Consider the following 14,533-nt stretch of genomic DNA (forward strand, 5'->3'; position numbering starts at 1 on the left):
GCGGGAAACACGAATTCTCTCTGCGCCCCCAGCTCCCCGAAGCGGGTGAACCCCCGGGATACGGGCGCGGGGCCCGGCGGCCGCGGGGGCGTTTTGCTAAAATCCCCGGAACTGTCGCTCCAGCCGCAGCCGCTCCTGCCTGCAGCTCTGCCAGGCCCCAGTTCCCCCCTGGGCGCGCCCGGTCACCCCCCTGCGCTTCTCCAATGCCGCTGTCCCGTCCCCGCCCCGCCCCGCTCCCAGAGACCCGGGGCCCGCCACTTGCGGGGCCGGACACAGACGCCCGCACCGCGGCTCGCGGCCCCGCGCTTCCGAGCGATGCTCCCGCTGCAGCGATCGGGCTGTCAGAGCCCCGTGTGCGCCCCTCGGCTGGGGAAACGCGTTCACACGGGGCGAGGCGGGGCGCGGGGGGACGATGCCCCGGGACAGACCCGAGTCTCACGGCCACTGATCGGAAAGCCCTGGGGGCGGGACTGTGGTTTTGTTCTGGGTTCGGGCCGTGCCTAGGAGGGTTCACACAGATGAGATGTTTGCAGTAAGTCCCGTTACAGTGAGACACTAAAGCTGGTTACAAGGTGTTTACCTGCCAGAAACGCTAAACATCCGTGTGCCCCTTCGTGCTTCGGGTTAACCCCCGCTCGGTTTCTTTCGCAGCTCAGCACGAGTGGAAGGAATTTAACCCAAACCGGCTTTAGAATCCTTTTGAAATTGCCTCTGTGTGCGGATAGTAACGGTATCCGGATTCACTCTCAACCAATCGTGTGGCCCAGCTCCGAGGTGGGTTGGGAAAAAGAGAACAATTTTTGCCGATGTGACAAGCAGGGAAAATCTGTCTCCCTCAGGCGGTGTGGGCGGGTCGTGTGGTTTCCTTGTCACTCGGACCCATCCACATGGTAGTGACTAGTCTGGGGGAGGAAAGGGGAGTGCATGTGCCGATCTCTAACAATTGACATCATAAACCCCGCGCGCTGCCCTCGCTCCTTTCAACAGAAAAGCCCCGTCCAAAAAATCCAGGCTCCTTTGATTCTAATTTCAGATTCCTGCTTTGTTTCTATGTAACCCTTCGCCACGTGGCGCTCTCAGCTCACATCCGCCCAGCCCCTGCCCAGCAATTAATCCTACCCACCAACCTACAATTCAACCCGCTCCTCCCAGCCCCCCATCAGTTCTGCCCCCCAGGCCCCGAGATCAGTGCAGCTCCCTCGCCCCCAACATTTGCCCTGCCCCCAAATCAATGCTGCTCCCCACATCCACCCTGCCCCCTTCAGCTCTTCGATCAGCGCTGCCCCCTCATCTGCCCTGCCCCCTAGATCAGTGCTGCCTCCCTGCATATGCCCTGCCCCACCCATCCCAACCTCTGCTTCTCCTACAGCTCCTGGAGTTCTTCACACACACCCAGGCAGGTGGAGGTCCCCATCCCTGGCCCCAGGCTGGGTGTTGCAGAGGCGAACGGGGAAGACACAGAGCTAAGTCTGGTTTCCATCCAGCTGAGGTGCAACGTGTCAGAGTCAGAAACCCCAATTCTCCAGCCAGTTCTGGACAGGCAACGCTCCTCACAGGACCAAGGCCTTGTGGTGGGGTGCTCTCCCCACGTCAGCCCAGAAGGGGGGTCATGAGGCTGGGAAGGGGGCAAGTAAGTGGATAGGCCACACCAGAGTAGAGGGTGGGCCCGGGTTCCCCTCCCAGCCACTGGGGAACTGGCACTGTCTGGGCAATGAATTAGAAGGCTCCAGAGCAGAGGTGGGCAAATTATGGCCCGGGGGCTGCATCCGGCCCTTCAGACATTTTAATCTGGCCCTCAAGCTCCAGCAGGGGAGTGGGGTGGGGGCTCGCTCCGTGCATGCCGGGGCTCCGCGTGGCTCCCGGAAGCAGCTGCATGTCCCCCCTCTGCTTCCTACGGGTAGGAGCAGCCAGGGGGCTCCGCACACTGTCCCCACAGCTCCCATTGGCCGGGAACCATGGCCAATGGGAGCTGTGGGGGCGGCACCTGCGGATGGGGCAGCACGCAGAGCTGCCTGGCCGCGTCTCTGCATAAGAGCTGGAGGGAGGATATGCCGCTGCTTCCAGGAGCTGCTTGAGGTAAGCGCTGCCCGGAGCCTGCACCCCTGACCCCCTCCTGCGCCCCAACCCTCTGCCCCAGCCCTGATCCCCCTCCTGCCCTCCGAACCCCTCGGTCCCAGCCCGCAGCACCCTCCTGCACTCCCAACCCCTCATTCCTGGCCTCACCCCAGAGCCCGCACCCCCAGCTGGAGCCCTCACTCACCTCGAACCGCAACCCCTTGCCCCAGCCCTGATCCCCCTCCCACCCGCCGAACCCCTTGGTCCCAGCCTCACCCCAGAACCCACACCCCCAGCCAAAGCCCTCACCCCCTCCCGCACCCCAACCCCCAATTTCATGAGCATTTATGGCCCGCCATACAATTTCCATACCCAGGTGTGGCCCACCCCTGCTCCAGAGAAACTGTCTCAGGCAAAGACTTCGATGTCCTGGGAACAGTGACCTGGCCGGAGGGCCGAGCCAGGGAGAGAGAGCACCGGGTATCTCAGAGAGTGAGGGAGAGAGGGGGCAAGGTGCACAAGCAGCGGCAGAAGGGAATGTCGGACCTGGAAAGAGCTAATCCCCAGAGCAGCCAGGAGGAAGCCCCTTAGCAGTAATTAACCTGACAATCACTGACTATTTAGAACAAAAATCAGAACCCCCACAACGCACACTGACCTGCCAGATGTGTGTAACGTGGCAACATCAAAAAAGAAACCCGGCAGCCACCACATGCAAAACAGGACCCTGGAGACAGAGTCACAACGTACAGAAAACCCACCAATGAAAGCAGCAGAGATCCAAATTCCAGGGATCCTGCCCTGTGGGAACACAAACCAGAATCGGCTCCAGAGGCTGACTGCTGGTCTATATCCTGAGTTGCACAGATGTAATTAAGTCCTTGTCTACATGAGACAGGGTACGTCTACACTAGAAACACTACAGTGGCGCAGCTGCTGTATTGGCACCATAGCAACGCAAGGGGTTCTTCCCTAACTGTAGATAATCCACCTCTCCGCGAGGTGGTAACTAGGTCAGCGGAAGTATTCTCCTGTTGACGTAGGGCTGTCTACACCTGAACTGAGGTTGGTTTAACTATGTATCTCCGGGGGGTGAATTTTTCAGACCTCTGAGCAAAATAGCTACAGCGACCTAACTCTCCAGTGGAGACCAACCCAAAGTTGCACCTAACTTAAGTCGGTTTCTAAACTGGTTTGGTTAACACCCCCCCCCTTTTACCCCCACCCCACATGGACACTTGTTTGGAGTTTAAGGACAGTTCATTACGGTAGCTTAAACCTTTTTCAATCTGATCTGAGACAAACTGAAACGAGCCACTCAAACTCTAAAAAGAGCAGTTAAAAGCATGTTCCAGTTTAGTTAAACTGAAGTAATTTTTAATCTGATTTCAGTTCAACTTTCTTACGTAGATAAGCCCCGTGGCATCTTTATTATTATTTAAATTGCAGCAGCAGGTAGGAGTCGCAGCCATGGACCAAGATCCCCTTGTGCCAGTGCTGGACAAACACAGAACAAGGATGGTCCATGTTTCTAATGTAAGTATGAAACAAGACAATGGGCGGGTGCAGGCAGACGGAGGGGGAGTACAAGGGAAAAGTGAAACAATACTAATCATTTACTGCTGTGCATCTAGTCATCTCTGTAGCGCTATTACACAGCTCTGTAACCTGCTTCTAGCATTTACTCATAATTTATTAACCGTTTATAGATAGAATCATTAGCTAAGAAGTGTGACTGTTTCATGTACCTCCTCCAACCCGAAACAACACCGGGGATAAAGCGGCTTCAAATCCCCCCTTTCAACACACACCTGGAGATGTCACAACCCACCCAAGAGACAGGCTCTATGTTCTACCCTCTCGGCCAGCAGCACCGCTCACACAGACTCTCTTCTCTCTTAGCCATGAGACCAGCCGTTAATTTCGGATCATGTCTCTCACCTACTCATGGAGAGAGACCGGAATGACCGATCCATCCCCTACAGACCAGAGACTCCCTGTCCGTCAATTAGACACGATCCCAGCAACAAGCTCAGGATGAAACTCAACCAGTCTCTGGTGCGAAGCATCCCGCTCAGGCATTGCCACATCCCTGCTCTGGGAAAGCTACACAGCTCCGGGCATCTGGAAGCAGGAGGTTCTGATGGCAACTGGTTTGTAAGTTTAACTACAGCAGCTGCTCCTGCTACAACCCCCAAACCCCAGGGATGGTGCCGAAGGGAGCTCACTCACCAGGTTATCTTCTGCTGGGACCAACAGAGCCTGCCTCTGAGCCGAGCCTCAAGAGAAAGACAAAACATCCTCTAAAGAATCTATGGGACTGAACTGTGGGGGTTGGGTCAGTTTCACCGAGAAAATGGGATAATTATCTGAGTCAGAGTCACACTCCGTCACGGTCTGGGAATTTTCTAAAAAGAACAGTGATAGAGAGAGGAAAGACCCTGACTAGTCAGGACATTGTTACTAATCTCTGTCAATCCCCCATCCCAGCTATGCCAATAGCCCCTCAATCTCCCTACTGTCCCAGCCCTGGACTTTCCCTCGGTCAGTGCCCTTCAACCCCGACCCATAGTCCCCCTCCCCCCACCGCTATCCCAGCCCTGGGCTTTCCCTACCACCACCCCACAGCTCTGCTGGTGCCCCACAGTCCCCTGTTATGCCAGCCCGGGGATCTCCCTCTGTCAATGCCCCTCAATCCTGACCCAGAGCCGTCCTGTTACCCCAGCCCTGGGTTTGCCCTCCTCCTCCTCCCCCCAACTTTGTCAATGCCCTTCAATCCCAAACCCATAGCCCGGCCCCCTCTGCCAGTGCCCTGTAATCCCGACCCGCTGTCCCCTGCTCTCCCAGCTCCCCGATCCCCCTGAAAGGAGGGGGACTTCACGCACACACCCAGCTCTGCCTCAGTAGGTCAGTTCATCCTGATAATCCCATTCCTCAGCTTGTAGCCAGCATCAGACACAGCAGCGAGGACTGTGTGGAGTTAGAGGGGAACCCCTCCCCCCAAGACCCCATCGAGAGGAGCGGTTCTCAAATGTCTGTGATCGCACCCCCATTCTGTGTGTCTGGCGTAGTTTGTGTCCCCTCCGTGACGTCACACACGTACCTATACCGACACAAACACACAACTCTCCCTAGGCCTGGTCTACACTAGGCGTTTATGTCGAAGTTAGCGCCGTTACATCGAATTAACCCTGCACCCGTCCACACCGCAAAGGTATTTAGTTCGACATAGAGGTCTCTTTAATTCGACTTCTGTACTCCTCCCCGACGAGGGGAGTAGCGCTAAATTCGACATGGCCATGTCGAATTACGCTAGGTGTGGATGGAAATCGACGCTAATAGCTCCGGGAGCTATCCCACAGTGCACCACTCTGTTGACGCTCTGGACAGCAGTACGAGCTCGGATGCTCTGAACTGCCACACAGGAAAAGCCCCGGGAAAATTTGAATTTGAATTCCTTTTCCTGTCTGGCCAGTTTGAATCTCATTTCCTGTCTGGACATCGTGGCGAGCTCAGCAGCACTGGCAACGATGCAGAGCTCTCCAGCAGTGATGGCCGTGCAATCTCAGAATAGAAAGAGGGCCCCAGCATGGACTGATCGGGAAGTCTTGGATCTCATCGCTGTGTGGGGCGATGAGTCCGTGCTTTCCGAGCTGCGATCCAAAAGACGGAATGCAAAGATCTACGAGAAGATCTCTAAAGACATGGCAGAGAGAGGATACAGCCGGGATGTAACGCAGTGCCGCGTGAAAATCAAGGAGCTGAGACAAGGCTACCAGAAGACCAAAGAGGCAAACGGACGCTCCGGATCCCATCCCCAGACATCCCGTTTCTACGAGGCACTGCATTCCATCCTCGGTGCGGCCGCCACCACTACCCCACCAGTGACCGTGGACTCTGAGGATGGGATAGTGTCCACGGCTGGATCCTCGGACATGTTAGCGGACGGGGAAGATGAGGAAGGAGATGAGGAGGACGAGGCAGTCGACAGCGCTCACAACGCTGATTTCCCCGACAGCCAGGATCTCTTCATCACCCTTACAGAGATCCCCTACCAACCCTCCCCAGCCGTTACCCCGGACACAGAATCTGGGGAAGGATCAGCCAGTAAGTGTTGTAAAAATCTAAACATTTATTTGTAACAGAACAGGAATATTAACAATTTAAAAAATGGGTTTCTCATGATTAGTTTGATTAGCTTAACGGTTCAGTCATGGGCAGTGCAACTATTGAAAAAAAATCTAGCAATGTCCGGTTTTGCATGATTGTCCTGCCCAAGCCGCTCTACTGGTTAGTCACTGCTACAGCAGCTACAGTAAAATGCGGTCTATATGTCCGGGGATGGAGCAGAAATCCTCCTGTGACATCTCGAGGAAGCTCTCCTGGAGGTAATTGGAAATCCGCTGCATTAGGTTCTTGGGGAGAGCGGCCTTATTGGGTCCTCCGTAGTAGGACACGTTGCCACGCCACGAGACTATCAAGTACTCTGGAATCATTGCTCTGCACAGCATGGCGGCATACGGCCCTGGTCTTTGCAGGCTTTCCCGGAGCATTCTCTCTTTCTCGCTGTCAGAGATCCTCATGAGGGTGATGTCGCTCATGATGACCTGCTTTGAATGAGGTAGGGGAATGTTAGTGTTGGGACTGCTTTGCCGTTCCTTTACAGAACTGTAACCGCTGGTTTGCAGCCACGCGGTGGAGGCGGGAGAGGGGCAGCCGAAAGGGATCGTTCCCGGGGACAGCCGCGAGGGTGTGGGACAGGAGCAGACTTCCTGCTTGCCGAATTGCTGGCAGCAGGGACTGACATTGATTTCAATGTGAAATGAGGCCATTGCTAATATTAAAGTTTTAAGCTGCCACAAGTCTACGGCTTACCATGTCTGCCTGCAACAGAAATTCCGTTCTCCTGAGAGGCTTCTCAAATGTGCTGTAGAAGACCCCAGGCACTGAATGCGAAGGCCGAGAATTCGACCTTGTGCTGAGTGCGCATGTGAGAGGTGCTGTGCATGGTCTTGTTAACAGAGAAAGACTATGTTCTTTGTTCACAACTACATTTATCTTTCTGAGGAATTCACTCCCTTTTTCCCATTCCCACAGCCCCATCTGCGACTGTCTCACAACCTAGCCTGTCATCACACTCCCAGAGGCTAGCGCGGATTAGGCATAAGAAGAAGAGGACACGGGAGGACATGTTCTCGGAGCTTATAGCCTGCTCCAGAGCCCAGGCAGCACAGCAGACCCAGTGGCGGGAGAACTTGACCCGAATGCACCAAGCCAACATGGATCGGGAGGAGAGGTGGCGTCAGGAAGACCAGCAGGCGACTCAAACCCTGCTTGGACTAATGAGGGAGCAAACGGACACGCTCCGGCGCCTTGTGGATGTTCTGCAGGAACGGAGGCAGGAGGACAGAGCCCCGCTGCAGTCCATCTCTAACCGCCCTCCCCCGCCACCAAGTCCCATACTCCCCTCACCCAAAGTGCACAGAAGGAGAGGCGGCAGAGTCCCTGCTAACTCTCACTCCACCCCTGCAGAGAGCTCGAGCAGCAGAAGGCTCTCATTCCCCAAAATTTGACAAGTTCTTTCCTTCCCGCCTGACACAAGCCCCCGTCCAAGTTTCACTTTCCCAGTTCCATGTTTGGTTGATAATAAAAAATACGTTTCTGTTAACTACTGTTTCCATCATGTTCTTTTGCAGGAGGGAGGGAAAGGGGGTTGGTAATTCGACAGGACAGTCACCTTTGGCAGGGTATATAGTCGGGGGCAGGCACAGCAGCAGGGCACATACATAGTGCAGTGATGCAGTGACTAGTTACCCTGGTTAGTCTGGGAGGTTGTTTTCATGTTATGTGGTGGGGGGTGGGTTGCTCTGTGACTTTGTGGCGGGGGAGGGCAGTTACAGATCTTAAGCGGCGGTCCTTAGGCAGGATCACAGAGCCACACAGCAGGGGATCTGTAACCGTCCTCCCCCTGCCACAAAGTCACATAGACCCCCCCATACACACAGTCCCTATCAGGAGGGGTGACAGGCTCCGTTGAAACAACCATCCCACCGCAGCGGAGCCTGTCAATCCTTGAGTTTAGAAGCTGCATTCGCGCCACTACAGTACACCCGCTCCGCACCACAGTCTGCGTCCCAGTTTTAAAAAATTCCCGCGAATACAGTATTAAAGAAAACGGTGTGCTTTAACAAAGTAGAACTATTTTTATTTTGAAATGTGTGTTGGAAGTGGGGTGAAGGGGGTATGTAACTGGATAGGATAGTCAACATTAACTGGGCAAAGAAATGGGGGCAGGTTTAGCTTCTCAATACACAAACTTTAAAGTCACAGGTTACCCTGCTCACTCAGGAACTTTGCTTTCAAAGCCTCCCGGATGCACAGCGCTTCCCGCTGGTCTCTTCTAATCGCCCGGCTGTCTGGCTGTGAGTAATCAGCAGCCAGGCTATTTTCCTCAACCTCCCACCCCGCCATAAAGGTCTCCCCCTTGCTCTCACAGAGATTGTGGAGCACACAGCAAGCTGCAATAACAATGGGGATATTGGTTTCGCTGAGATCACAGCGAGTCAGTAAGCTTCTCTATCTCCCCTTGAGACGGCCAAAAGCACACTCCACCACCATTCTGCACTTGCTCAGCCGGTAGTTGAAGAGTTCTTTTTCAGTGTCCAGGGCGCCAGTATAGGGCTTCATGAGCCAGGGCATTAGCGGGTAGGCTGGGTCCCCGAGGATGACTATAGGCATCTCCACATCCCCAAGAGTTATTTTGTGGTCCGGGAAGTAAATACCTTGCTGCAGCCGTCTAAACAGACCAGAGTTCCTGAAAACACGAGCGTCATGAACCTTGCCCGGCCATCCCACGTAGATGTTGGTAAAACGTCCCCTGTGGTCCACCAGTGCTTGCAGCACCATGGAAAAGTAGCCCTTTCTGTTAATGTACTGGCTGGCCTGGTGTTCCGGTGCCAGGATAGGGATGTGAGTTCCATCTATGGCCCCACCGCAGTTTGGGAATCCCATCGCTGCGAAGCCATCTATGATCGCCTCCACGTTTCCCAGGGTGACTACCTTTGGCAGCAGTACATCAACGATTGCCTTGGCTACTTGCATCACAACAACCCCCACGGTAGATTTGCCCACCCCAAACTGGTTCGCGACTGACCGGTAGCTGTCTGGCGTTGCAAGCTTCCACAGGGCTATGGCCACTCGCTTCTGGACAGTCAGGGCTGCTCGCATCCGGGTGTCATTGCGCTTCAGGGCAGGGGACAGCAACTCACAAAGTTCCAGGAAAGTTCCCTTCCGCATGCGAAAGTTTCGCAGCCACTGGGATTCATCCCAGACCTGCAGCACTATGCGGTCCCACCACTCAGTGCTTGTTTCCCGTGCCCAGAATCTCCTTTCGACGGCATCAACATGACCCATTGCCACCGTGATGTTCTCGGCGCTGGGTCCCCTGCTTTCTGAGAGGTCTGTGCTACTCTCAGACTTCAGGCCATCACCGCGTTGACGTAGCCTCCTCGCCTGACTTTTCTGCATCTGCCTCAGGGAAAGGTGTATGATAAGTTGCGAGGCGTTGAGAGCGGCCACAACTGCAGTGATGGTTGCAGCAGGCTCCATGCTCGCAGTGCTGTGGCGTCCGCGCTGTCACTGACTAGAAAAGTGCGCGAACTGATTTCCCGCCGGCGCTTTCAGGGAGGGAGGGCGGGAGTGATGGACGGATGACGACAGTTACCCAAAAGCACCCTGGACACCTTTTTTTTACCCAGAAGGCATTTGCGGCTCCACCCAGAATTCCAATGGGCAGCGGGGACTCCGGGAACTGTGGGATAGCTGACCACAGTGCACCACTTCCAATGTCGACGCTTTCCCCGTTAGTGTGGACTCACAAAGTCGAATTACTGTCCTTAGTGTGGACACACACGTTCGACTTTGCAATATCGATTCCAAAAATTCGATTTAAGTAAAATCGAACTACTCTCGTAGTGTAGACAAGGCCCTAGCTATTCAGCCCAGCAAGGCGTTGATTCGAACAGAGCCAACGAGCTGTTGTAACAAGAGCAAAGGCAAAGCTGCGACTGGGGTCCAGACCTAGAGTCAAACGGGCCGCGGCTGCATCGCAGCACAGGGATTACTGTCCAGACGGCCGGGACCGTGTCTAACGCTCTGCAAACGGAACAGAAATCCATCCCAATGCACAGCGCCATCAGAGTCACACGCACCGCGCCACCGGAGGAGCTGATGTGTCTGGAGGAATCAGCTTTGCTAGTTTTTCCCTGCTGGGGATAACATGTGCGCAATACGTCCCCCCCCCCTTCTCTCGCCCTCCCCCTCCATACATTCTGCACCCCCCAGTTTGAGAACCTCTGGTCTAGAGAACAAGGCAGGATGGCTCCTCACGGTCCTCCCCCCCGGGCTTCATCCTGGGAAAAGTTTAATCCTTCCAGGTCCCTGCCAGTTTGCTGCATCCCTTGGAGGGGAGGGAAATGAGGCTCCCGCACCAAGACTATCAAAGGGACACAGGGGAGGAGGGGAGTGAAATGCGGGAGGGAGGAATATGAGAACTACACGTGAGCAAAAGAATACAGTGGGGGGTGGATGGCAGGAGGGGTTCTTATAACAATCCAGTCCCTAGCTTCTCCCACACACACCCCCATCTCCATTCCCAAATAGCCATGCTACCCTCCACATACCTGACCTCCAACCCCCAATAGCCATAAACTAACACACACACACACACAAATCCCTATCTACCTAATCTCCACCCCCAAATAGCTACACTACCCTCCACACACACCCCTAATCTCCATGCCCAGATAGCCACATTACCATCCACACACCCACACTAAATCAGTTCTCACCTGCATCCCAGGGCCAGCGCCCGCAGTGCAGATGGGGGCAAAGCACCTGCTCTCCCATGACTGCTGCAGCCTTTCCCTTCTTTACTGTCTGTGCAGCGCTGGGTATTTGCAGCCAACAGTTCCCATTGGCTGCCCAGCTGAGAAGGAAACATCCCAGGAGCTCTTTGGCTGGCTGGCTTTGAGGGGACGACTTGCTTTCCTCCTGCCCCTTAGCTTTGGGCACTGGGAGCCTCACAGAGACCCTCGTGTTTCTCAACCCCTGTGTCCCATTTGGGATGTTGCAAAACTTCCACCTGTGATCCTCTGTTGCCCACTTGTTGTATTTTCACACAACCCCCTCGAGGCTTTCCCCCACCTTTGGGAGAAGCTCAGCGCTTAGCCCTGGCACGTCCTCTGCCCGTGGCGTGCAAGGCGTGACCTTGCACGTCCGGCGTGTGCGAGCTCACGCTTGGCAGAGGGCACCATCATCAACTGCTTCAGCACCCAGTCCCTCTTCTTTTAACAAACGAAGCCCTAGAAGAGCTCCCTGTAAAAATCTGCAAAACGAACTCATTAGCCACCTTCAAGTCTCTCCTCCAAACTCTCTTGTGCCGTGATGCCCACAGCAAACTTGACAATGGTCAGTCTGCTGGTGTGCTGCGACCACGGCCGAGCGTGCTGACCACTCTTGTGTCACCGCTTCCTTGTGCTCCCCCGGCGATCTGTATCTATCTATTGTCTCTGAGATTGTCAGCTCTCTGGGGCCGGGACCCTAGAGCCCGTCTAGCCAAGTTTTTATATTTTCCTTTAAATTGGAATACAGGTCTGTCTCATCTTACGCTGGGGTTACGTTCCGCAGTCAGTGCCTAAAGCGAAAATCGCGTATAGTCAAAATTACATTGAGTGTAATGGCGGGCGGAATCGCCCGCACTACAGAAACAGTATTCAAATTGCAAATCCAGGGGTCAGAGTGAAGGGTGTCATGATGCAATATGCATTTCTCTGTTCTTTGTAACATCAACGTCTCTGTTATGTGGGCAAGTTAGGATTGGCAGGGTCTTTAACTATTCATTTCCTTGATTTCAAGGGCTGGGGTAGACGGCAATGGTATGATTGCTTAGCTGGTTTTGAATGAAGTTTAAGACAAAAAAAAATAATAATCAATGAGTTTTCTGGGCAGTTTGGCACCAAATTCTCCACTTCTAGCCTCATGCAAGGCAATGACCTGCAGGATTATTGGTGACTGTTGGCCAAGAAATAACAATAGTGGGGGGAAAGAGTGTACACAGAACGCCTGGCAGAGGGAAGAAGGGGGCCCTGCTATGGGAGAGAAGGGGGAATGAAGGGCATACACAGCTTTTGGCCTGGGGGGTTGGGTGGCATGCAGAGCTCCTGACATGGGGAGGAGATTTGGGGATGCTGGAGAATAGAGGGAAAATGTGGGGGTAGCGCTGGCATGGGGTGTGGGAGGGAATGAGGGAGAATACAGAGTCCCTTTGTGACACGGAGGTTGACCCTTTGGCAGAAGGCAGGGGGGTGCACAGAGTATGGGGGAGGAGGGAATGGGGGGCACACAGAGACTCTGACTTTGGGGAAGGTTTCAGGGAGTCCTGAAGCAGAGGAAGTAGGAGGATGGCTCACAAGGGATGCACCGCGCTCCGTCCAGAGGAGTGACACAGTGTCACTTGCCGTACGAAGTGTTGAAACAAGAGATTCTTCTTAGAACATCCTCACGTCCCACGGTTTTTAGAACATCCTCACGTCCCGCAGTTCTAGGCCTGGTATTTATTGACCTTCCCTGCAGAACCTACTAGAAACTCTGCCACAGGAGCCTCAGCAACAGAGTGACCACATCCTGCGCCCACCCCTGTTTCCTCCCTGCAGAGACTCGAACTCTCGTCATGCTGTGGTTCTAACGGGGGCAAAGACACTGCCCGAGCCACTTCAGAGCCACGGTCCCCTTTTCAAAAGTGACCCAGGAGCCTGCAGTTCATTGCAAGTCAACGGGATGGAGGGGGCAGATTTCCAAAGGGGTTTAGGTACCTAAAGATGCAGAGAGGGGCCTAGTGGGATTTTCAAAAGTATCTGAATCCATTAGGTACTCCTGACCCACAGCCCTCCCCCATGCCATCTCAGCCCTGGGCTCACCCCCACCCATCCCCAGCTCTGCTGGTGCCCCTCAGTCTCGATCCACAACCCCCCTGTTATCCCACCCATCAGCTCCCCCCACAGCTCTGCCAATGCCTCCATTCCCAGCCCACAACCCCCTACTGCTCCAGCCCTGGGATTCCCTCCATGCCCAGCTCTGTCAGAGCCCCTCAATTGTAACCTCCAGTCTCCTGCTACCCCAGCCCTGGGCCTCCCTTACGCACACAGCTCTGCCGGTGCCCCTCCGTCCTGACCAACGCGGAAGCAGAGCTGTAACTTTGCATTTTAGCACCCTGGGTGAGGAAGCATATTTGCACCCCTACCATTTTCCCCCCATCATTTTTCCACCCCAATTTTCCATCCTTGCAGCTTTGTGCCCTGGGTGGCCGCTCCGTTCGCCCCAGATACAGCCCTGCATGGAAGCATTATCTGAACATTATGGTTGCAATATTCAAACCCATCAGGGGTTTTAAACACATTCTAGGCAACTTTGAAAAACTCACCCAATGCATGTAGCCAGTGGTTAGGTTACTAATACACCACACGAAAGATAGATCAGTCATTTAGGAAAGTCATCCCCATCCAAAACCCATAATGAACTTTGGCAAGATACATAGTGTCTGTGAATCATACCGATCTTTTCAAATTTACTGTGCAATTGTAGCAAACGCAACGTTCCTTAAGAGGCCCCAGTCCTGCAAACGTTTATGCACGTGGCTAACTTTATGCACATAACTAGCCCTACTGACTCCTTGCATTATGGCCCAGTCATAATCTGGCTCCATTGTGCTGGGTGCTGTCCAAAGAAACATCAGTAGAAGACAGCCCCAAAGAGCTCACAGCCCAAGCAGTCACGGCAAACAACTCACCTGTGCTAAGCAAATGCTTCCGTGTTTGCAAGATCTGGGTCTAAGACGGTCATGTTCATCATTGTGTTTTCAAACCAACGTTTTTGGGGGGCAGATCCCCCAGCTGGTGTCAATGGGCCATAGCTCCATTGGACTCAATGGGGCCAGATTCCCCAGCTGGGGTGAATCAGTGAAGCTTCGTTGACTTCAGAAGAGCTATACCAATTAACACCACCAGGGGACTGGGCCTGTGACATTGTTTATTGCATGTTTAGAGATGTGTTTCTCATCACTGATGGGCACAGCAGGGCATGGGGACGGACTGAAGAATAACCCCCCAGTGCCTTGGCAGTTCTCGATCTTGCCTGCAGCTTGCAACTTCCCTGTGACTTATTTTAGAGCATTGGGTCCAGTTTTGCCCTGTGATTGCTCCCTTTACATGCTCCTCTACTGAGTGTTATGTTCTGACCCAGGCTCTAATCCTCTTGCCTTTTCAAAGTGCCAAGTTGTGCAGCTCGCTAGCAGGTTGGCCGGCCTCTTGCATCTGAGTCGACTCTGTGGTTTGACAGCTCGAGATAGGGCTAGCGCTTCCTCTGCAGCCTTGAGCCCTCAGTTGGACAGGGCGAGTCTGTGGAGGGTCATTGTTTTCTTCTC

Source organism: Malaclemys terrapin, chromosome 13 (assembly GCF_027887155.1).
Source record: "Malaclemys terrapin pileata isolate rMalTer1 chromosome 13, rMalTer1.hap1, whole genome shotgun sequence".
NCBI lineage: Eukaryota > Metazoa > Chordata > Testudines > Emydidae > Malaclemys > Malaclemys terrapin.